Source organism: Periplaneta americana, chromosome 2 (assembly GCF_040183065.1).
Source record: "Periplaneta americana isolate PAMFEO1 chromosome 2, P.americana_PAMFEO1_priV1, whole genome shotgun sequence".
Lineage (NCBI taxonomy): Eukaryota > Metazoa > Arthropoda > Insecta > Blattodea > Blattidae > Periplaneta > Periplaneta americana.
In genome coordinates this window covers 21545187-21568334 of record NC_091118.1, presented here as the reverse complement: position 1 = coordinate 21568334, position 23148 = coordinate 21545187, and the positions used below count along the sequence as shown (strand labels likewise).

General features: G+C 37.1%; 1 protein-coding gene across 3 annotated transcripts in view; it reads right to left on the bottom strand.

Annotated features, from left to right (window-relative positions):
- The window catches only part of LOC138715821 (very long chain fatty acid elongase 4-like), a 52895-nt gene extending 40348 nt beyond the window's left edge, over positions 1 to 12547 (bottom strand). The window contains exon 1 of one of the 3 annotated variants that reach the window (XM_069848932.1): positions 12390 to 12547. The gene's annotated coding sequence lies outside the window, so the exon portion shown is untranslated. Of the gene's footprint in view, positions 1 to 4098; positions 4166 to 12389 lie in introns of those variants that run through there. The other 2 variants (XM_069848922.1, XM_069848931.1) reach the window with 2 other exon arrangements.
- Positions 12548 to 23148: the final 10601 nt, after the last annotated feature.

Here is a 23148-nt window from a genome sequence, read left to right as displayed (position 1 = left end):
AAGCAACACGGAAAGAGAGCAAAAAAGTTAATTAATTATTTCTACAGTATTATTCTTCCAAATCAGTAATAATTAATATTATTGCAATCGACAAAAAAGTTGATGACGTATGTGTGTATCGAATGCCTTATTCATTGATTACGATTGCTGGCGTATGAGATGTGGTGGGGAAACAATTATTGGCATGAACTGTTAAAAATAATGTTAAAATACTTTTCGTACTAATGTTAAAGGCCATATTTTCAATACTAGTTTAACTATCTTTCAACTTTCCTTGAGTTTGAACTGTGGCGCAAACGAAAACAGGTTAATAGTTACCATAACAGATATATTCTGTAGAACAAAAAAGAAATAATAATCTTTACCTAGATTAAAAACAGCCTAGCTGTCTTTCTAAGTTTAATCGCTAATCCAGTTTGAACCACCAAGTTTGATAGCTTAAACCAGCGTTTCTCAAACTATGGTCCGCGGACCACCTGTGGTCCTCGAGGTCTGCCCTTGTGGTCCTTCAAAAAAGACAGAAGAAAAATAAAATTCAAACCAATTTCGTATCACACCATAGCTGAAAATCTCAGAGTTTGTAAATGATACATGGCAATCGCCTTTCACTTTTTCACCAGTACTGAAATTTTATAAAATTTATTTACCCTACCGGTCTATCGACTTCCCACTGTACTCTGAGCGAAAAAAAAGAGGAATTTACTATGAACGTGGTGTTTCTCGCCTATCTTTTCCCTGCACATCTGGCGCCGTGCCTGTAACCCAACTAGGGACTACCCGAATTTATAACAGGACCAAAGTACCGAACTTTTCATGTGTTTATGACTTTCTTAATAGTTTGCACATTGAAATGGTCACGTCTGTACGTCGTACACTAATAATAGAACATGCAAAATTGCATCTTTACTTGTTGAAAATCGGGCATGTTTCTGTATTAATTTTTTTATTTCTCTTTTTGCAGATGACGATATAAGGAATTTTCTTCTACTAACATTAATTTAGTTAGTTAATATTGATATAAAATTAATTGAATTAAATTAATTCTAATTAATTATTTCTACATTAAAATGTAAGTATATTGATATTAAAATATGCTACATAAATGATAAATTTGCTTTCGAAGGGAACAAGAGTAAGGTAGTCCGCGGAACTGTTCTGACTTAAAAAAGTGGTCCGCACTTCAGAAAAGTTTGAGAAACGCTGGCTTAAACTGTGCAAAATGTGGAAAGAAGCTTCTAATTGTAGCTATAACAATTTTCTCATTCACATTCAAGAATCTTCGGGTGTACACTGTCATCTATTGCAATGGAAAGGACAACTTTTAATTTCATTTGAGGTAGGATTTTTACTATTTATGTGTAGGATTGTTTACTTTTAGATCATTTTTTTCGGCATTTTAGGTCGTTTTCTAAAATTTTTTGGTCATATTATAGGTCACTTTTAGGAATGTTTTTAGGTAATCAAAATCCGCGTCCTGGTTATGACTTGTGAACTATAATAGTAAAGTAAAATTTTCGGAATATGTATGGCAAGACTTTCTTGTGTTAAATTCTAACGTACCTTGTTTACATGTTTCGACCTATTTATGGGTCATCTTCAGAACTGGTCGTTGTTGATCTTGGCGCCATTTGTTCTGTTTCCTGTGAGGGTGTGTTCCTGTGGTATAGTGTAGAGTCAAAGAGTGTGTGTGTTTTGAAGTTGAGTTGTGTGTTGAGAATTTCGTTGGGGTGTGTTTTTGTGTGTCTGTATATTTCATATTGTTCTAGTGACACACAAAAATATACCCCAACGAAATTCTCAACACACAACTCAACTTCAAAACACACATACTCTTTGACTCTACACTATACCACAGGAACACACCCTCACAGGAAACAACAAGTGGCGCCAAAACCAACTACGACCAGTTCTGAAGGTGACCCATAAATAGGTCGAAACATGTAAACGAGGTACGTTGAAATTTAACACAGGAAAGTCTTACCATACATATTCCGAAGTGATACAGTGTTAAAAGTTGTGTAATGAAGATGTATAAAATTTTCGGTTTATATTGGCCTAGATCCCCTCCAGCTTCGTCGAAAAATAATGTACTTCTATTTAGATTTCGGTCCCCTGCGGTGGTAGAGTAGTCAGACCTCCGGCCTGTCACGCAGGCGTCTCGGGATCGAGTCCCGGTCAGGTCTGAGATTTTCCATTGAAAAATCCATAGTGACACTCGTGGCGGACAAGGTCGCAGTTGGGGTTTTTCTCGGGATTCTCCCGTTTTTCCTCATATTAGGGATATACATAATTCCGTCACCATTTCTCCATTTCGTCATCATTTCATAGGATTCCCCGAACGCCGGCTGGCGACGCACGGAGGGGGCTGGTCTAGGGACGAGGGAGTTGCCTACTCGAAACCTGGGTACACAGCAAACCTTAGTATAGTCAGCCGGTGTAGTTTTGGAATGCGTCTAGCTTGAGGGTTAGTGCAATGGATCGTAACAGGTCGCAGTGCTGGGCCATAGTGCCTTCCTCCCGTAAATTTCATTCCATCCCATAGGTTCCAGTCTGTTAATAATACAGGGTGATCCGTTTGGGAACGGACAAAATAAAAACACCGTCAAACATTTACTACTGAACTTTATTTGTTGAAACTTTGTGCATACAACACTGAAAGATGGGAGATTCCTCAGAGCTCAACATGACCCCCATTGCGCACCCTGCACAACTCATAACGGTGATGCAATTCAATCCATGTCCGTTGTAACATAAGAGGGGTGATTTGTTGAAAAGCTTGAGTAATTTTTACTCTCAGATCTTCAATGTTCCTGGGTTTCTGTGAATAGACAATGTCTTTAACAAACCCCACACAAAGATGTCAGGAGGGGTTAGATCTGGGGAGTTTGGGAGCCAAGCCAAGAGATAGCTGCTTCTCATACTGAGTTTCGCCTGCGACCTCCTGCATGTTTTTTTTTTAACACAGAACCTGTTTCTTCAAATGTTCTATACCACAACATTATGGAATCGTATTTAGGTACATTACGCACACCATAATCACGTCGAAATTCCCTTTGAACTCTTTTAACACTCTCAAATTTAGCATACCAAAGAACACATTGTGCCCGCTGTTGATTTGCAGTATCCATTTTAAACATCTACGATTTTCATTTGTCCTTTCAGATTATGCATTGTTAATTGTCATATATGGAAACTTCCATCTTTTAATCGTAATATAATAATAATAATAATAATAATAATAATAATAATAATAATAATAATAATGGTTTATTTTAAGTGGCAGAGTTAAGGCCATTCGGCCTTCTCTTCCACTCAACCAGTATGATAAAAAATTACTACAATACTATGAATATAACATAATTAATACAATACAATACAATTCAAAGCAATACAATACTACAAATACAAGACAATATAATACATAATTAATATAATACAATGCCAATTCTTTTCGTCTTCACAACACCAATAAAATAATTATGTAATAATAATAATAATAATAATAATAATAATAATAATAATAGTAATGATAGTCATATCTAAATTAAATAAAATTATTAAGCTCGATCACAAGTATAATTTCAATTTGACTGCGCCCGTAAGAAATCGTTTAGCCTTTTCTTGAAAGTGGTTATTGTCTGGCAGCCCCTAATCTTCTGAGGTAGAGAATTCCATTCACGGGGAACTGAGACAGTAAAAGAGGATGAATAGTGGGATGTTCTATGGGCAGGAATTGCTAGGATTTGGCTCTCCTGTGACCTGGTGTTTAGATTTTGACTGGAGGATAAGTAGTTAAACCGGGAACGAAGGTAATTTGAAGTAGAAGTGTGGAGAACTCGAAACAAAAGAGAGAGCGAATGAAGTGTTCTACGGTTACTAAGTTGAGCCATATAACCAGCAAGAAATTTTTCCTACTATTATAATAGCTTTATAATAATAAATTCATATTATCCATATCCAAACGGATCAGACTGTAGCCTAGCCTATAGTAGTGAGACCATGTACGCAATATTTTTATAACCTACCTACATGGCGCATCAAACAATATCATGCTCTCCTATCTTTAAGAAAGGGAAATTAGCCTATATGACTACTCACCCGGCAGATAAGTTAAGTTTACTGCAGCTGTTATTCTTAACACTTCGGTGACTTCGGTCTTACCATACCGCAATGATAAATAATGGAACATTTCTGAATATATGTATGGTGGGAGCTACGGTAAAGTTGATACCAAGGCTAAACTGGTCTGTTGGAAAATCGCTCAAGGTCTGATGGTGTAATTTATGTTAATGACATTATTTATCTACCTCGAAACTTTAAAAGTTGTCCTTTTGTTTATCGCTAGTTTTCCTAAGTTGTCTTAAAATTTGTATGAAGAGAAAGAGGGCTGAATTCCGTAAAGTTTCCGTCAAATTGAATCTAAATTTCTTTGTATAAAGTGGATTCTCTCTATTTCTTTCAATAAAGCCAAGCTAGTAAGTCGGTAGATTCCGGAGACAGCAAATAATTAGGTAATATTATGTTGTAAATATAAGGATTTTAGTATAACTTTCCTGTCATAACTTGTTTCACGAACAAAACATAATTTATTTTTTTCTTCTTCAAATTTTCTAATATTACATTGAGTTTACTTCCCATAGAGGCTGATGATAGATTTTACACCTCCTTCGTGATTGTGTCTTGATGAACAGTCAAAAGTGAACTGTAAACTGGTTACATCCTCAGAACAATATGGGAAGCATCTGTGACGGTGCGTCAATAAGAGCACAAGAGCACGTGAACACCTTGTTTCCATTGAAGCACGGCTACTTTTATTATTTAATACCGTATTGACGTGGAGGGGGATGTATAATATCAGAATCGTGTATTTTAAACTTCCCGCATCTTGCATGAACTTATGTAAACTTGGCAACGTGCGTTCACCTTTAAGCCGTGCTCTTTGCAAGGAGGTTACAGGAATTACACGCATGCGCGGGACAAACTTGTATTTAGCTGGCTGCTTATGACTCGTCATGAGTACAAAGGGTTAAGTGAACATTGAATCTACCCTACAGATGTCAGGTGCATCGATGCCTATCTTTCACTTGCAATATTTCGAGACAGGGAATTTTTAGCCCTGTAGGTGTCAGCATTTCTCACTGTTGGAACGTTTACTTTGTGTGGCTCTGTGTACAGTGCTGCTGCGAGAGTTTAGTTTGTGAATTACTATAGTTTAGTGTTAGCATAAGAGCATAGCGTAGCTTTCAAACACGTGCTGGCAGACTGTGATAGTAGTATGAATTTAAGCCAATATATATAATAATATAATATTTAAGAATAATATTTACTAACTAGCATGTATTTATAGTAATCAATCTATGGGAATGGGATTACAGTAGTGGTATAAGCTATAGTGTATCAGTGTGTTTTGAACCAAAATATATTACACAACACACGCTTTTTTAAATAACGGTATGGTGGTAGGCTATGTATTAGTTTTTAACAAACATAAACAATGAATCTGTTCAAGCAATTTTGAACATAAAGAACTGGGTAAACTGACTTACTAGGAAAAATTGGAAATAAAAAGATTGGGTTTCATTATTATTATTATTATTATTATTATTATTATTATTATTATTATTGTTGTTGTTGTTGTTGTTATTATTATTATTATTATTATTATTATTATTATTGTTATTATTATTATATATTTTGAATTTATACATGATTTTTGTCGATAGTGAAACATTGGAATCATGACATTTCATATTAAACGTATGAATTCAAATTCTCTTCGGTTTTGGAACACAAAATTGTGAACACGCGTAATATTTTATCACGAGCCGCCACTGGGAAGCACTCTAAAGGGCCACTTACACGGTTTGGCCTGCTGTGTCAGGAATACACTTGCTTCCTTGACAAGTAGATCTAAAGGCCCATTCACAATGAAAATTAAACATAACCGTAACATAAACACAGAAGTTTGCGCCCAGGCTACCAAATGGGATCCTTCACAATGATTCACATGAGTATTGACATAAACATTACCGTAAGACGTTAACATAAAAGTTTGCAAACTCCAAACTTTCATGCTTATGCTTACGTGATTTGCAAACAGAACACAATCGTGGAGCGCTTAAGTATACGACAGAATATGAGGAAATGGCGTCGTTGTTATGTTTCCATGGTTACCAGGTATGTTTGCGGTTATGTTTATGTTCCATCGTAATGATGGTATGACTTCTTGATTTTACCGTAACGTTTATATTCTTAAGTTAACGCTTACGTTATGTTTAATTTTCATTGTGAATGAGCCTTAAGTCTATATGGTTAGAATGTAATACAGATGTTGTTTCATAAGTAATGTCGGTTCTGGAGGAAAAATTTATTTTTAGAGTTGTTGTGACAAGAAATTAATCTAATCTTCAAAGTAAAGCCATTATATTCTATGCTCTTGAGGCACCTTTCAGCGAGGTTTGCAATCCCTGGACGGTACCAGTTTCTGATTTGTGATGCAAAGAATTTGGTGATATTTATTTCAACGGCTTCCAAATTTTGGAAGTTTATTCCACACAGGAAGTGGACTATGAATCGAAACAAATGGTAATCTGAAGGCGTAAGATTAGGGCTACATGCTGGGTGTGGTAGCAGTTCGATTCCTTAAAATTCCCTGATTTTTTCCATGGTTGTTCGAGAGGTAAGGGATCTCGCGTTGTCCTGTTGGAAGATAATTCTATTTCTATTAACTAATGCCGCGTACCTCTCTCTTAAAACTTAACGAACTCATTCTAGTAATTGAGAATAAAGATTCAATCGACTGTACGTCCGTTTGAAACAAACTCCCAGTGAATCACATCTTCAAAATTCCACCAGACACAAATAACATTACTTGGGGTCGAATCTATTTTGTTTAACGATGACTTTGGCAAGCTGAAGGGGATCGAACCATTGTTTCGAGGTGCCAGGATTGCGGAAATATACCCATTTTTCATAACATGTAACAATTCTTCCTGTAGATCTATCATCTGTGAAATAAACGATAAGCTGACGATAGACACCCACTTTGCGTTGAGCCTGTTCGGGTGTCAGTTGATGAGTTACAGATCTAGAACTTTTGTATAATAATTATATCTTTTGAACCACCAAATTTTTCTGACAACCTAAGAGTATTTTTTTTGTGTGATTTTCGTCCAGAACTCTGCTTGTATTGTCAATATACCATACTTTAGATGTTCCAGGACGTTATACATATTTAATGTCTCCTTCTCTACTATTGAAACGTTAGTACCAGTGTTATGCTACACACTCACTAACGACACCTTCGTCCTCGACTCCACATAATTTTCGTGCCTGGCAGCTTTATGCTCTTGTTTCCATTAGTGCTTTTGAAGGACTCTAACTTCAAACTTTATCGCCTCCATATTATATTATTTGCATATAAGCACAGGATCCTCTAAATTATATTATTTGCATATAAGCACAGGATCCTCTAAATTTCATTGCCAATCTAAAGGAAATAATTAAAATCGACAAAACGCAAAAAAAAAAAAAAAAAAAAAAAAAAAACCGACGTTCCTGATGTTGTGACCTAATAAAATGTAAATGAATCACACCATTAGTTGCCCGACACATTGATATTTCTATTTTCTATCTCAGATATTATAATATTTATAACATTTCAAAATTTGAACTGACTTTTGAATTACCTTTAATATGTCCGAACTTTTACAAAAATTCCATGCAAAAGTGCTCTAAATGGTCCATTATTGTTTTCAGATTTAGGATGAATGTACAGTACGTAGGTATCTACGTAAAGATTAATTTCTGGTCCTACAGACCAAGGACCTGGGTTCGATATCCGGCGCCGGAGAGAATTTTTCTCCTCTAATAACCACATTATGTAGGTAGTTTATTAACGGTTTACAATTAAAATTGAAGATTTTTACTTATAATAATAATAATAAATTTAGCTTCCCTTATGAAAAGGATGCCAGACCTGACAAAGCGTATTACATATAATTTGGAAACACATCTAAAAGGTAAAATGATATACATTTGAAACGGTTAGGGAATCGAATATACAAAATGTCAGAAAAATTTACACCTAAGTAACGTTTGTGCTCATTTACAGTTAAGAAAGGGGGAAAAGAAATATCATCAGATAGGTTAGAATGATTTGAATGCCATATACCGCGAGAATTTTTCTCGTACTTAATGGTAATAAAACAAACTGACTAGTTCACACTAGTCATGTAATATGCAATGAGGTGGGCGAGACCTCATTCATATTCGATACATATATAGGCCTAATGTTAACAGTTTTCAGAAACTGTTGTTGAATATGGCCATAAAATCATTTAATATGCGCTCCTGTATATATATATATGACGTGTATCGTCTTAAATGCAGGTAGTAAGGCTGTAACATAATACTACGAGAGGAGTTCGGCCGGCGCCGTGGATCATGTCCCGGCATGGCTCAGTTGGTTAAGAGCACTCAGCGCGCACAGCTGAGAGGTCCTGGGTTCGATTCCCGGTGCCGGTACGAATTTTTCTCGTATTTAATGGTAATAAAAATAATAGTACGGATTTACTGGCATTGATATCTAAACCAATCAAGAGCCATTGGTTAAGATAACTTGAAATTTCCATTATCACTCCCATACAAATGATTTCTCAATATCTGAACCGAGCCTTTGAGGGCACTAATGGCTATTTCTTTCACAATGCTGATATTCATGCTATTTAATTCTATAAATTATTTCTCATATATTCCAATTAAATCATCAACAGAAAAAATAATTAATATAAAAGTATGTGTTATCCCCAGGTTTTCACATTTGTTGGCAAAGAAGGAGGGTATGGTACCTCGTGCTCCCACCATCAGACCTATTACATCAATGTGGGACAGGCTATATTTATCTTTATAGAACGGGATTGTTGGTTCATAGATCCTTTTCTTTTCACTGTCCACCTCATGCGGTTGATCTGCGTGTGTCTCAGATCTGATGGTGGGATCGAGAATGTATGCCGAGTTGTTCTTAATGGCAATGATATCAATTCGCCGAACTCTTCCTTGTGTGGCTAGTCCCTGCACCTCTTGATGGACTGTAAACCCTACCTCCTTCAATGCCTCCATATGAATAAACGTTCCAGAGTAAGTGATTAGAAATTAATTTGATATCTCATTTATCGATATCGTCTTTATTTAATTCTGTTATAATGTTGTACAAAAACAGCGTTTGAGACTCGTTTATGACGTTTATACTGGTTGATTTAACGACGCTGTATCACTAGGATATTTAGCATCGATGAGATTGGTGATGGCGAGATGGTATGTGGCGACATGAGGCCGAGGATTCGCCATAGCTTACCTGACATTCGCCTTAAGGTTGCAGAAAACCTCGGAGAAAGCCCAACCAGGTAATCAGCCCAAGCGGGAATCGAACCCACGCCCGAGCGCAACTCGGGATCGGCAGACAAGCGCGTTAGTCGACTGAGCTACACCGGTGGCTTATACAGTTATTGTATTCCAAAAAATTAACATTAGTGAGTATAATATTAGGCCTGTAAACTAATTTCATAACAGACTACGTATTTCCATGTACTTCTTGGACTCTCAGTCACCTAAAAATATGCAAACCCGAATTTCGAAAGATGATTTTTTATGATTCAGTAGTTGTACAAATGTTCAGTGGACTACGTGCTCTGAATAAGCAACTCTGGTCCTTGAATGTCGTTATGTTTAATTTATTAATTAATTTATTTAACTTGCTAGCAAGCTAATGAGTACAAATTAAATTTATAAACAAAAATGTTTCTAGCCACTACCGTACGAGCCAGGCTCGTCTACGGTGTGGTCTTAGCCAATAATATAACATAAAATTTACAAGGACAGTTTACTAAATACAGTAAGTAACTTAATTCAAACCAATAAATAACACACAAGAGCAATAAAAAAAGAAGAAAGAGAAAAAGAGAAAAAAACACATTTAATATATATTGACACTCAGACAGAAGCCAGTGATATTCAATAAAAACATGAATATAGTCGACAGAAATAAAAGGCAAAGAAATACATTTATTAATGTTATATTATATCATGAACAATTTTATAAATTTCTTTTTTAAAAGCTTCAATTTTAAAATACACTCAGGGACAAAAAAAACCGGACACTTTAATATTTGCTGGTATTTTGCAAAACATTATCTTCTCATACAATATTATGGTAGCCATCTGTTGTTATGGAGACGTGTATACATTTCTGATTGTTTTTGTGTTTTATAAACAAGCCATTACAACCAAATATTCCAATTTTGCTTTCGGAGTCTCATCTATAACAATTTTGTCTCAACCATTTTGTACTTCATTATCGTTATCATTCGTTATTTCTTTATTTTTACATTTTCTGAGTTTAAGTGGGGTTGTAACATTTGTCTTAAAACAAGATGCGATCTGAAGATGTGGCTCGAGCTGTAGCCCTTTACGATGATGGACGCAGTGTACGTTACATTGCAAATGTTATGAATATGGCTAGAAGCACAACCCATGATGCCATAAAATGGTATAGAGTGACCCTAGAATATACCAGAAGACCAGATTCGGGTCGTCCAAGAGCTACAAATCCAAATGAAGACAGGTATATGGTGTTGAGAGTTCTTAGGGAGCGCAACCTGCCAGCTACTAGTGTAGCCCAGCAATTTGTTAACATGCATGGACGCCCAATTTCGGCCAAAACAGTTAGAAGGAGGTTGAAAGCAAGTGGACTGATATCAAGTAGACCTGCAACTGGTCCCAGACTTCTCAGGATGCATCGAGTTGAACGACTGCGTTTTGCAAATGATCATAGGGATTGGAGAAATGGACAGTGGAGCTGTGTTCTGTTCACCGATGAGTCCCGTTTCAATCTGTGCTCACTTGATGGATGTGAAAGAGTTTGGATAAGGAGGAGAGAACGATTTTCACAGTGTTGCATTTCCGAAAATGTGCCGTATGGAGGTGGTGGAGTGATGGTTTGGGCAGGAGTGTGTACGGATGCTCGTACAGAGTTGGTTTTTGTTGAAAATGGAAGACTAACAGCTGATAGGTATATAAATGAATGTTTGGCTGATCATGTTGTGCCATTTGGCCAATTTGTAGGTGATAATTTTGTTTTTATGCATGATAATGCACGGCCGCATATTGCCCATGCGGTCGGAGATTATCTCCAAGAAGTGGGAATCCATGTTCTTCCATGGCCAGCAAGGAGTCCAGACATGAACCCAATTGAACACGTGTGGGACATGCTGGGACGGCGTGTTAAGAATAGACGACGGAGACCAGAATCGTTACAAGAGTTGAGGCGAGCACTTGGCGAAAACTGGGAACTTATTCCTCAAGAAGACATTGCTAACCAAATTGAGAGCATGCCAAGACGTATGGATGCACTTATTCAAGCCAGAGGGGGTAATACCCGTTACTAAAAAGAGTTTTTAATGTTTAAGGCACCATAAAATGAAAAAACAGTTAGACCAAACGATGCCATAGTTATACGCCCTTTGTAATTTTTTGTAAATTTTCTCATCAGAGTTTTTTTTTTTTTTCAAATGCTGTCGTAGGCCTATAAGGTGCTAAATGAAACATTATTTTGTTTAAATTGGTTTTGTTTCATTTTGAAATAATTGGCAACAAAATACAAGCAAATATAGAAGTGTCCGGTTTTTTTTTGTCCCTGAGTGAACGAGTATTTCAAATTTGGAAAATGGTTTGTAATTTTATTATAAAGTCTTGGGCCGAAACTAGCACCATGTTTAAGAGCTGCACTTGTATGACATTTAGGCTCAATTAATGGGAAAGTAGACTTTTGTCTTCGAGTACAATATTCATGTCGATTAGATTTTATTTGATTTCTGTGATAGTAACTTAGTAAACCAAATAATAAATTTCTTCAATTCTTAATACTTTAAAATCTGGGTAATCCATATTTTTGGTTAACAAATTTTTATTAATCTTCTGTGTAATAAAATTAATGGATTAAGTACAGATGATGCTATTCCACCCCTATTTATTACACCATACTGTATTAATGATTGTACTAAAGCTAAAAATATTATTCTTAATGCCTCCTTAGTGATAAAATTTCGAAGTTTTATGAATTTATAAATTGTCTTTCTTATACTTGTACACATAAAATCAATTTGTTTATCCCAACGTAAATGCTGATCTATAATAATTCCTAAATATTTGACTTGTGTGGAAGGTGTTAGATGTGGGAAATTACAATAATTATTTGTTAATTCATTACATGAAATATTATGTATTACTAAGTGATAATTATTCATAGGTGGAGGTAAACCTTTCGTTGTTAAAGAAAATGGAGGAGGAGTGTCAGGAGTTTTAGCGAAACTGAAGATAAATTTCTTACTTACAGGATACAACAAATCCAACACTCGTTTTCTCCTACGTGGTATTGTTTGATCACTGAATAAGGATTATTCCCTGCTCTTGTAATGTAACTCTCTTCTATACAGTACGTGCGTTACTAAATTATATTTTTTTAACCAGTCAAGCAAGGGACTGCTGTTACTTACCTTACATACGTAAAAGTGACTTTCTTTATCTAAATAAGGTCGGCCCCATGTGCTGACGTATGCGTGCAAGCCGACGAAATAAGAACATTTTTTTTCAAGGATGAAATTTTTCGAAACATATTGTTCAACAAAAGAATAGGCCGTTACCTTAACTTATGCAACCATTGTCACAGATTAGTGTCATGCAATGTTCGAACATGAGAGGAGCTATCAAGATACTACGCCTGGGTAGCCCAGTCGGTATAACGCTTGACTTCTGTGCTCGAGGTTGCGGGTTCGATCCCGGCCCAGTCGATGGAATTTTAGTGTGCTTAAATGCGACAGGCTGAAGTCAGTAGATTTACTGGTATGTAAAAGAACTCCTGCGGGACAAAATTCCGGCACACCGGCGACGCTGATATATCCTTGGAAGTTGCGAGCGTCGTTAAATAAACCATAATTAACGAACTTCGCCCTATTCCTTAGACATAAACAGTACGTAAAAGCGAAGCATGTAAATTAAAATATCGTAAAATGGGGTAACTTTGTACCTGGAAGGGTAACTTTGCACCTGGAAGGGTAACTTTGTGCCTGGAAGGGTAACTTTGCACCTGGAAGGGTAACTTTGCACCTGGAAGGGTAACTTTGTACCTGGAAGGGTAACTTTGCACCTGGAAGGGTAACTTTGCACCTGGAAGGGTAACTTTGCACCTGGAAGGGTAACTTTACACCTGGAAGGGTGACTTTGTACCTGGAAGGATAACTTTGTACCTGGAAGGGTAACTTTGTACCTGGAAGGGTAATTTTGCACCTTGAAGGGTAACTTTGCACCTGGAAGGGTAACTTTGCATCTGGAAGAGTAACTTTATACCTGGAAGGGTAACTTTGCACCTGGAAGGGTAACTTTGTACCTGGAAGGGTAACTTTGCACCTGGAAGGGTAACTTTGTACCTTGAAGGGTAACTTTGCACCTGGAAGGGTAACTTTGCACCATCTATGAAAATCTTTTTATACAGGTCTAGGGGTATTTACGTGAACCAAATTTATCTCTCCATCACTTCCACCAATAGATGGTATATGTGTACAGTATTTTGCCACTGTTCGTGGTCATAGAATTCGTTTATAGTATTTCTACAGGGACATCATTTTATTTTTACTTCAATTTTTATTGTACCTTAGTTTTTGAATGTACTTCACTCCCACCCCTTCTACTAATGAAGTTCAACCGTCCTCCACACAGATCCAAGACCGCATATACAGTCATAGTAGCCTAACGGTCATAGTAAACAGTACGTTCCAAAAATATGTTCGCGTTTTCTAGTGACGAAAGAGCTTTCAATATTGAATCATTTTCGCACAGGTACTGTCGTCCATTTTCCTACGTCGCATCGCGGTTTCACCCACCTGCTTCTATTCGCCTCTCTGTAAAGACTAGTGGCTGGGCTGTCTTAGCTCTTTTCTGAGAACATTAATTTCTGTTAGGAATTGGACGTCTACGTAATATTATACCCATACAATTGTTTAAAATAACTCAAATAAAAGAGCCTCGTTAAGTAATTAACTCTCACGTGATTTCCTCCTTTTCTACGACACTGCGATATAACCACTTGGACGGACAGTAGATAGCATGTCTGAGTAATTTTATCTTTTCGGATCGGGCAGAAGTGAAGATTGAATTTACAGTACGTAAGGTACTCTTTTATAGAGTAGGTACAGAATTATTTCAACATGAGTTACTGATACGAAGTACGAAACTGGTAATTGGAATTACGTACAATAGTCTATAGTGCGATAATATGAACAAAAGAACTGAAGCCTGTATCGAAATGAACGGCCACCATTTTCAAAAATGTGTTTAAATATCCATATTATGATTATTTTTCAATTTAACTTAATTCTCTTCATTCTCTATAGTGTACGCTAATGTGTTGTAGACAGTATAATATACACTGCATAATGAATACATCCGAATGGATAGCTCAGTTCGTGAGTAAAAACACTAAGTGTTAATACAGTACTCTATTTTGATTAAACAAAAACCTAATGAAAATTATCAAACTCAAAAGCTTGATATTTCCTAGTTTACGTAAATGGATGAACTACTTTTCTTCCCTCCTATATCTAGTAAAGTGATATGTTTGTATTTTACGCCAGTATCATCGAACTCCAGTCGTGGAAGGGGGTAGCAAACGGTGTTTGCGGTTCTCAGTCTTGATCCAAAGGTATAGCCAGGTTAATATTAAAAATGTTAGTAAAAATAAAATGATGTCCCTGTATAAATAACAGAACGTGTGCATAATTTGATTGAAATATAGATCAAATTAATTACCTTTCATCATAGATGGTGTGAACAATCTCAAGATAAGTTACACGTGTATCTGTTCCGTATTCATCCATTTAGACTTTATAGTTTCGCTTGTGCAGCTGTTTTGTTGGTAAATGGTGTTACAGAATAATTTTCTAATCAAGGTGAATTTGAGGCTAAATTGGGGTTACTTTGCACCATAACACAAACGAGGAATTTTTAAATTTTAATTGCATTGTTTTCATTTGAGAACCTTCCATGAAGATTTAAAAACGCTTACTATAATTCACACTTTGTATTACAGCTAAATTACTTTAATTTGTTTTTCTTTTTATTACATATTAAAGTCATACTTGTCTCTCACTGCAAAACTTGGTAACAATCTCCAAATATGCCAAAGGAAAATGTTGAGAAGGATGCTAAGCTTACCACTGAGGGACAAAGTTCCAAATGAAGTGCTCCAAAAGATGTCAGCAATTGATTCGGCGTGGACAGGTACCAGAAAATACGAGGCGCATCCAGAAAGTAAGTTTCCCGACTTTTTTCCCTTCAAAGTAAACGTAATTAGCCGTGTCAATTGCGCATGCGTAACAGATCTATGATGTATCAATCATATGCCAGCCGGACAGGTCCCGCCTGGTGCCAGTAGCGTGGCAGCAGTGGTCCGAAATGGAAGCTCTTATTCCTTCTCCCGCCGCCGCATTGCGCCAATTGAAATTCATCGGCAGCTCTGTCAGGTCTATGGGCCGAACATCATGAGTAAGCAGATGGTGCGTCGCTGGTGTAGGCAGTTTCCCGAAGGTCGTCAAAGTGTCCATGATGAAGAGCGCAGTGGACGACCGTCCCTCATCAATGATGATCGTGTTGAGCTGGTGTGGCAGTGCATCATGGAGAACCGTCGCTTCACGATTACGGAGCTGAGCAGCCATTTTCCGCAGATATCGCGATCCTTGTTGCATGAGATTGTCACTAAGCACCTGCTGTTCAAAAAAGTGTGTGCCAGGTGGGTGCCGAAGAACCTGACACCCGAACACAAAATGCAACGTTTAGGAGCAGCACTGACATTTCTGCAACGGTATCACGATGACGGCGACGAGTTCCTCGACAGGATCGTCACGGATTTCTTGGATTTCGCACTTCACCCCGGAAACCAAGCAGCAGTCAATGCATTGGCGGCATAGTGGATCTCCGGTCAGGACGAAATTCAAACAGACTCTGTCGGTACGGAAAGTGATGTGCACGGTATTCTGGGACAGGAAGGGCATTCTGCTCATTGACTTCCTTCCAAGAGGTGAAACAGTGAACGCTGACCGTTACTGTGAAACACTGCGAAAATTGCGACGTGCCATTCAAAACAAGAGGCGTGGAATGTTTACTGCAGGTGTTGTGCTCCTCCATGACAATGCTCGTCTACATACGGCTCGGCGCACAGCAGCTGTTTTGACGGAATTTGGCTGGGAGTTGTTTGATCACCCACCCTACAGTCCTGATCTTATTCCCAGCGATTTTCACGTTTTCTTGCACCTCAAGAAATTCCTGTCCTCCGGTGAGCGTTTTGGCAACGACGAAGAGCTGAAGACTTCTGTCACACGCTGGTTCCATTCACAGGCGGCAGAGTTCTACGACAGAGGGATACAAAAGTTGATCCCACGATACAAGTGTCTCAATTCTGATGGTGGCTGTGTTGAAAAATAGCTGAAACATTGCTGTATCTGCTGCCAATAAATTTTTTCCTGAAAGTGTGTATTCCTTTTTTTAAAAAAATAGGGAAACTTACTTTCTGGATGCGCCTCGTAGAAACAAACAGTGCTGTCATCAAGGTAGTGACAAAATCAATAAAAACCTGCAAATGAACTGAAAGGGAGGATATTATGGAATATGAATGGGAGGATGTAATTGAGAGAGTAAATCCACCCAAGAAAGTATCAAGAAAGGGCTTGCTTATATTCTATTCCAGAACTTGACACAAAATAATACGTATAATTTTTTACAGTTATTCACGTGCTGTTATCTCGACTTGTCATTCGAAAGAACTGAAAATAGTTTTGAAACAACATTTTAGAAGAATGTGATCACTTGTATTGAAATTTTGTGTAGTTTTTTTTTCAAAAAGTTTTGTCCTTGTTACTATTTGTAGCAGTTTTTAAATCTCTATTTCCATTTTTTCTGTTCCTGATACATTATATTTTCATTGTTTAACACGTGTATGGTGTAATGTAACACCAGCAGTGGAAAACTTTGCACCACCCCTCTTAAAACTGGCGGTTCAAAGTGACCCCCAACTATGGGTAACTTTGCATCAATTTTTGGCAGATTATAAATTTCAAAGGACATTTAATTTCGAAGATATGACTGGCTAAATATATTCCCCCTTATCCCTAGAACGTATAAAATAAATGCCTATCTCAAAATTAGAGATTATGGGTGCTATGCATAGACATTTCGCTAGCCCGCGCTACGAGCGTGCTAAACTAGCCCCGGCTATCGACTGATTACTTGTACAGGATTCATATCATATCATATCATATCATATCATATCATATCATATCATATCATATCATATCATATCATATCATATCATATCATATCATATCATATCATATCATATCATATCATATCATATCATATCATATCGCTAACACTGGTTTATGAATACGAAAAACGTTAGTTCGCTGATCATCCACCGGAAGCCCGTGCTAAGAATGTCTATGAATATGGCCCTTAAAGACTAACGGTCTTACTAATAAAAACTCTATATACAGACGTTTAACTGTCTTATACTTATACAATGAGTAACTCGTTTATACGTCGTGTGTAAATTCCTTACTAATAATCACTACATACGTCGTGTATAACAGTATAACTGCTACACAGCTACGTCATAGTTTCATCATTACTTCCTTACGAAAGGTAATAGAATATCTGAGGTTCTCTACTGGATCCGGTAGAGCGCTCTGGTGTGGCGTGTTAAATATCGATAGTACAACTGGCTCTAATCGATTACCACACTACAATTTGGTCAAAGAGTACAAGCTGCAGCAATATTATTCTAATAATTCTATGATCTTTGGTTTATTCTTCTGTGGTTACAAGGTAAACATCATCATAAAATGACAGTCGATACGAACAGCTGTTAAAGGGGCGGCCATTTTTTCCCTATATACAACGCTTAAACAAGGGGTTACGTGTAGCCTATATAACTACTGCAAAGCAATTCCCATTGTATAGTTACAGCCTGTTTATACGTCCATAGCTTATTCACTGTTTATTAGTAACGTTTTCTGTCTCAACTCTGCATAAGTCTCGTATAAAAACTATACCCGGTTTATTAGTAAAATTGTAAATACAGACTGAAAACAAATTTTAACTAGAAAATGGTGCAAAGTTACCTATTTTACGGTAATCGAAAACTACTGAAGCTTTCCTGGCGACGCACAGTGATCCTTTTTCACTGTCTGGCCGCACAAAATTAAAAAATTGAGTATAGCATACAGTATTTTCATGTTTTATGGAGTTTTTAATTACTATAATATCCAAGGCTACCAGATTTGTTATAGTTATGTTTATTTGTGCAGCCCTTGTGTTGCAAAAGAAGTCAGAAGTATGGCGTTTCTTATCGCATTCCCCGTCTGAAGACGAGCTCATAATTTATGTTCTATAACTGTGCTTGAAAGGACGTGTTTTTTCCGACGATTTTCATCTGTTACTGGTGGATATGGGAGACCTAGGTATGAGCTATGTTTGTGACGTTTTAAAAATCTCACACAACTTACTACTTTAAAGTGAAATTCGCTTAAAAATCGAGAAGTTATTGCTAATTTAACTTCTAGTTTTGAGTATTTTTACACCCGGAAATCTATAATTGTCAACGATTTGTCAAGATATTTTCATAATACTAAAGCCAATACCTTATTCTTTCCCCTATATAAAAACTAGCTTCTACTTTTTTGCTACTTTGGCTTTTTTTTCAGGTTTTAGTACTCTCAGAAGAAATATCGCGAAACGATCTTTTTCATATTTGGCGCCATACAGATGACAAAGCAGAAAGAAGTGATGAACTATTTAACTGTTTACTGTAAAACAGCCATGGCGAAAATGTAATCTTGCGCCGAGCCACTGTGTAACTGCAACGTGCATAGCACCTATGAAGGGGGGCCAACACCCGAAGGGGAAGTGAAGCAACTATCTGACTTAACAACGGATATTTATTTTCCTTACGTCAAGCACTTAACTATAATTTTATACAGTACAAGGCTAGATACTAATGTTTAGTACGCGTAACGAAGAAAGAAATGAACAATAAAACATAGGACACATTATCACAACCTAAAATTAACTGTCTTCAGAATGTCTCTGCGACAGAGTTTCAAAATAAGGAATTATGTCACTTACTGCCAGTCGTAGTTGATCACGAAGGTATTTGTCTGTCAGTCGTGATCTAAATTTGGTTTTTACTATTTTCATTGTTGAAAATAATTTTTCACAAACGTAAGTTGTAGCGAACATGGCTTCAACAGAGCAAGCGAAAGAACAAGCTTCGGATATTTATTTTTTGGCAAAGATTTGAAAAGTTCAACATTTGTCAAGTCCTATGCTTTTCCAATTCACTGCGGGCTAAAGCAGGGAGATGCACTATCACCTTTACTTTTTAACTTCGCTCTAGAATATGCCATTAGGAAAGTTCAGGATAACAGGCAGGGTTTGGAATTGAACGGGTTACATCAGCTTCTTGTCTATGCAGATGACGTAAATATGTTAGGAGAAAATCCACACACGATTAGGGAAAACACGGAAATTTTACTTGAAGCAAGTAAAGCGATCGGTTTGGAAGTAAGTCCCGAAAAGACAAAGTATATGATTATGTCTCGTGACCAGAATATTGTACGAAATGGAAATATAAAAATTGGAGATTTATCCTTCGAAGAGGTGGAAAAATTCAAATATCTTGGAGCAACAGTAACAAATATAAATGACACTCGGGAGGAAATTAAACGCAGAATAAATATGGGAAATGCGTGTTATTATTCCGTTGAGAAGCTCTTATCATCCAGTCTGCTGTCAAAAAATCTGAAAGTTAGAATTTATAAAACAGTTCTATTACAGGTTGTTCTGTATGGTTGTGAATCTTGGACTCTCACTTTGAGAGAGGAACATAGGTTAAGGGTGTTTGAGAATAAGGTGCTTAGGAAAATATTTGGGGCTAAGCGGGATGAAGTTCCAGGACAATGGAGAAAGTTACACAACACAGAACTGCACGCATTGTATTCTTCACCTGACATAATTAGAAACTTAAAATCCAGACGTTTGAGATGGGCAGGGCATGTAGCACGTATGGGCGAATCCAGAAATGCATATAGAGTGTTAGTTGGGAGAACGGAGGGAAAAAGACCTTTAGGGAGGCCGAGACGTAGATGGGAGGATAATATTAAAATGGATTTGAGGGAGGTGGGGTATGATGATAGAGACTGGATTAATCTTGCTCAGGATAGGGACCGATGGCGGGCTTATGTGAGGGCGGCAATGAACCTCCGGGTTCCTTAAAAGCCATTTGTAAGTAAGTAAGTAATAATACTTAATCATTTAATGTTTCATCAGTAACATGTAGTATAATGCCGTTTTATGTTACACAGTCGTTTTACATGTAATATTCTCATCATATTGGCAGGAAAAAAAGCGTCCTTCCATCCTACTTGGAACTTTCGTTTCTGCAGAGGTACATCGTTTCGAGAGAGACATTGCGACGATACGCCACTCGCAGGTCAGAGACAAATAGAAATGGAACGGAGTTTGACTCCAGTGAGTGAGAGGGTGGGGGTTGTGAACGGTAGGAAGCAAGAGAAATGCACAGCTGTCATTGCGAGCCATAATGTGCTCGTGAGTAACATTTTCGCGACGACTGCTGTAAAATAATGATTTGAACACTTACAGATGATCCGTTTTAAAGATACTGTTAAGATTGTTAATTTTGCTTGTTTGTCACCGAATCCTGAGTGAATTCCAGTCACAAAAAGAAGTGGTTAGAGAGAAATTTATTTTATATGAACAAAATATAGAAAACGTTTCCATAAGTTGATTGTCATCTAATGCTGAATATACAGACCGTTCGCCTACGGTTGGGGCCAGGAAAGCGGCCTGCCTGCGGTGTCGCTTGGGGGAATCGTCTATCCGTAAGCTTCCGCTTTCTGTACTATACTCTGTAGAGTTTTAATTTTAAAAGTTTAGCAGCAGTAAAGACTGATGTTTTTGAAACACTAACTTCCTGTGAAACACATCTTAGAGATTTATTAGGAGAGCGTGTAAATTATGCACTGATTTCATCAATTTTTTCTCCCGTCAATACTCTTTGTTTTCGCTTAGGAATTGTAGCATTTATCGACCCTGTTGTCCTTAATTTGTTAACAAGACGTCTAACAGTTTCTCTACCCGGAATTGGAGCACCCGGATATTTCACTTCAAATTGCCTACGCACCTCTCTACATGACTCTGTTTTCACATATGCAGCATACATAAAAACTCTTTGTTCAAGCGTAAATTTTGCGTTTTGCATTGTTATAGTAATATACGTTACAAGAGCGGTATGTTGACGTTTTCATGGTCGAGGAAAAGATTGAAAAAGCGAAACGTAGTTGAGCTTTTTTAATTTCCGAGAACATGAAAACAAACATACCGCTCGTGTATCGTACATTATTTTGTGCGAAGATCGTTTATTACATACCTGAAAGACGAATTTCTAATTAGTTGCAATGAAATCTCCATGTTGGTTTCTGTTTAATGACGGCAACTTCGGAAAAACAAAATATATTTCTTCAACATTGTTGCTATAAAATGTTTTCTGTGTTTGCTATACTCCAGCAGGCCGTGATATACGTCTGTCTTCTCCCCCCCCAGTCTATAAATGCGAACTTAAAACAAACGGTAAGGTTATGTAATGATTTATATTTCATTTTAATATTTTAACAATATTATTTATATAACATATTGCAGTAATAACATCGGCATCTGGAATCTTGTTGATTTTTTCACGGCTTCCTTAATGTTACTTGTATCAGGAATGCAATAAGTTTCGTGGAGTAGTAGACTTTACTTAATTTTTGCAAATATTTAAAAACAATAATTAACATTGCAATTTAGGTGTAATTGCAGTGGTAAGTTTCCAATTTATAATTATTCCTATGTTAAACGTCTCTAAAAATAATATGTTAAAAGCCTAAAGCAGTAAAATGAATGTCGCGCTTAAGCGGTAAGAAGAGGGAAATTGTTATGTGTGTTACGTTGGGAATACTGAATGTGGTATTTCACACTTACCGCGTATTGGTTCTGTGCGGAAAACAAGCAAATACGCACGATCTCACACAAACAAATTTTACACACACGCTGAATATTTAAGCAACTGTGTCAAGAACCTGCACTGTACGTGTTAAATACTGCAACAGCTGGCTCACAACTGATAACTTGTCGACCTTAATGTCCTTGTTTGTCGAGCGTGTCTCAACAGCTGCGTGCACAAAGCGGCGTATCAGTACATGCCGCTTTCCTGGCCCCACCCGTAGGCGAACGCTCTGTCCTTTTGATGTCGTCAGATCGTGTAATAAGCAGTCTCACAAAGAAAACGCGAAAGAGAAGTGGACCTATACTTAATGAAGTTCTTTGTTTATCAAGAACCCCGGCCGCTTCAGGAACTTAATCTGAAGCTTACAGCAGCGCTGAGAACTAAATATTATCGAAAACTCTTTTAAAACTGAATTACATTAAAGGAAAAATTAGTAGTGACAACTGTTCGTTATTCGTGTACGTCATGACATCTTCCCCATTATTTTATACTTGTAACCTTTTCCTCACAATTTACAGTATAATCAAAAACTTGCTATGTCATAATAGAAAACACTGAAGTGATAAATGTGTGGTACATCCCTCAAAATCAGCCGTGGCGAAAATGTAACTCACGTGCACATTGTGGCTCGCAATGATAGCTGTGCATGTCTCTTGCTCCCCCAACCCCCACCCTCTCGCTCACTGGAGTCAAACTCCGTTCCATTTGTATTTGTCTCTCGAAACCATGTACCTCTACAAAAACGAAAGTTTCAAGTAGGATGGGAGGACGCATTTTTTTGCTGCCAATATGGTGGGAATATTAGATGTATTATTTGTTCACAAGTATTACGAGGAAAACAGTTGTATAACATAAAACGGCATCATACTGCATGGAACTGATGAAACATTAAAAGGTTAAGTATTGTTATTATTATTATTATTATTATTATTATTATTATTATTATCATCATCATCATCATCATCATCATCATCATCATATCC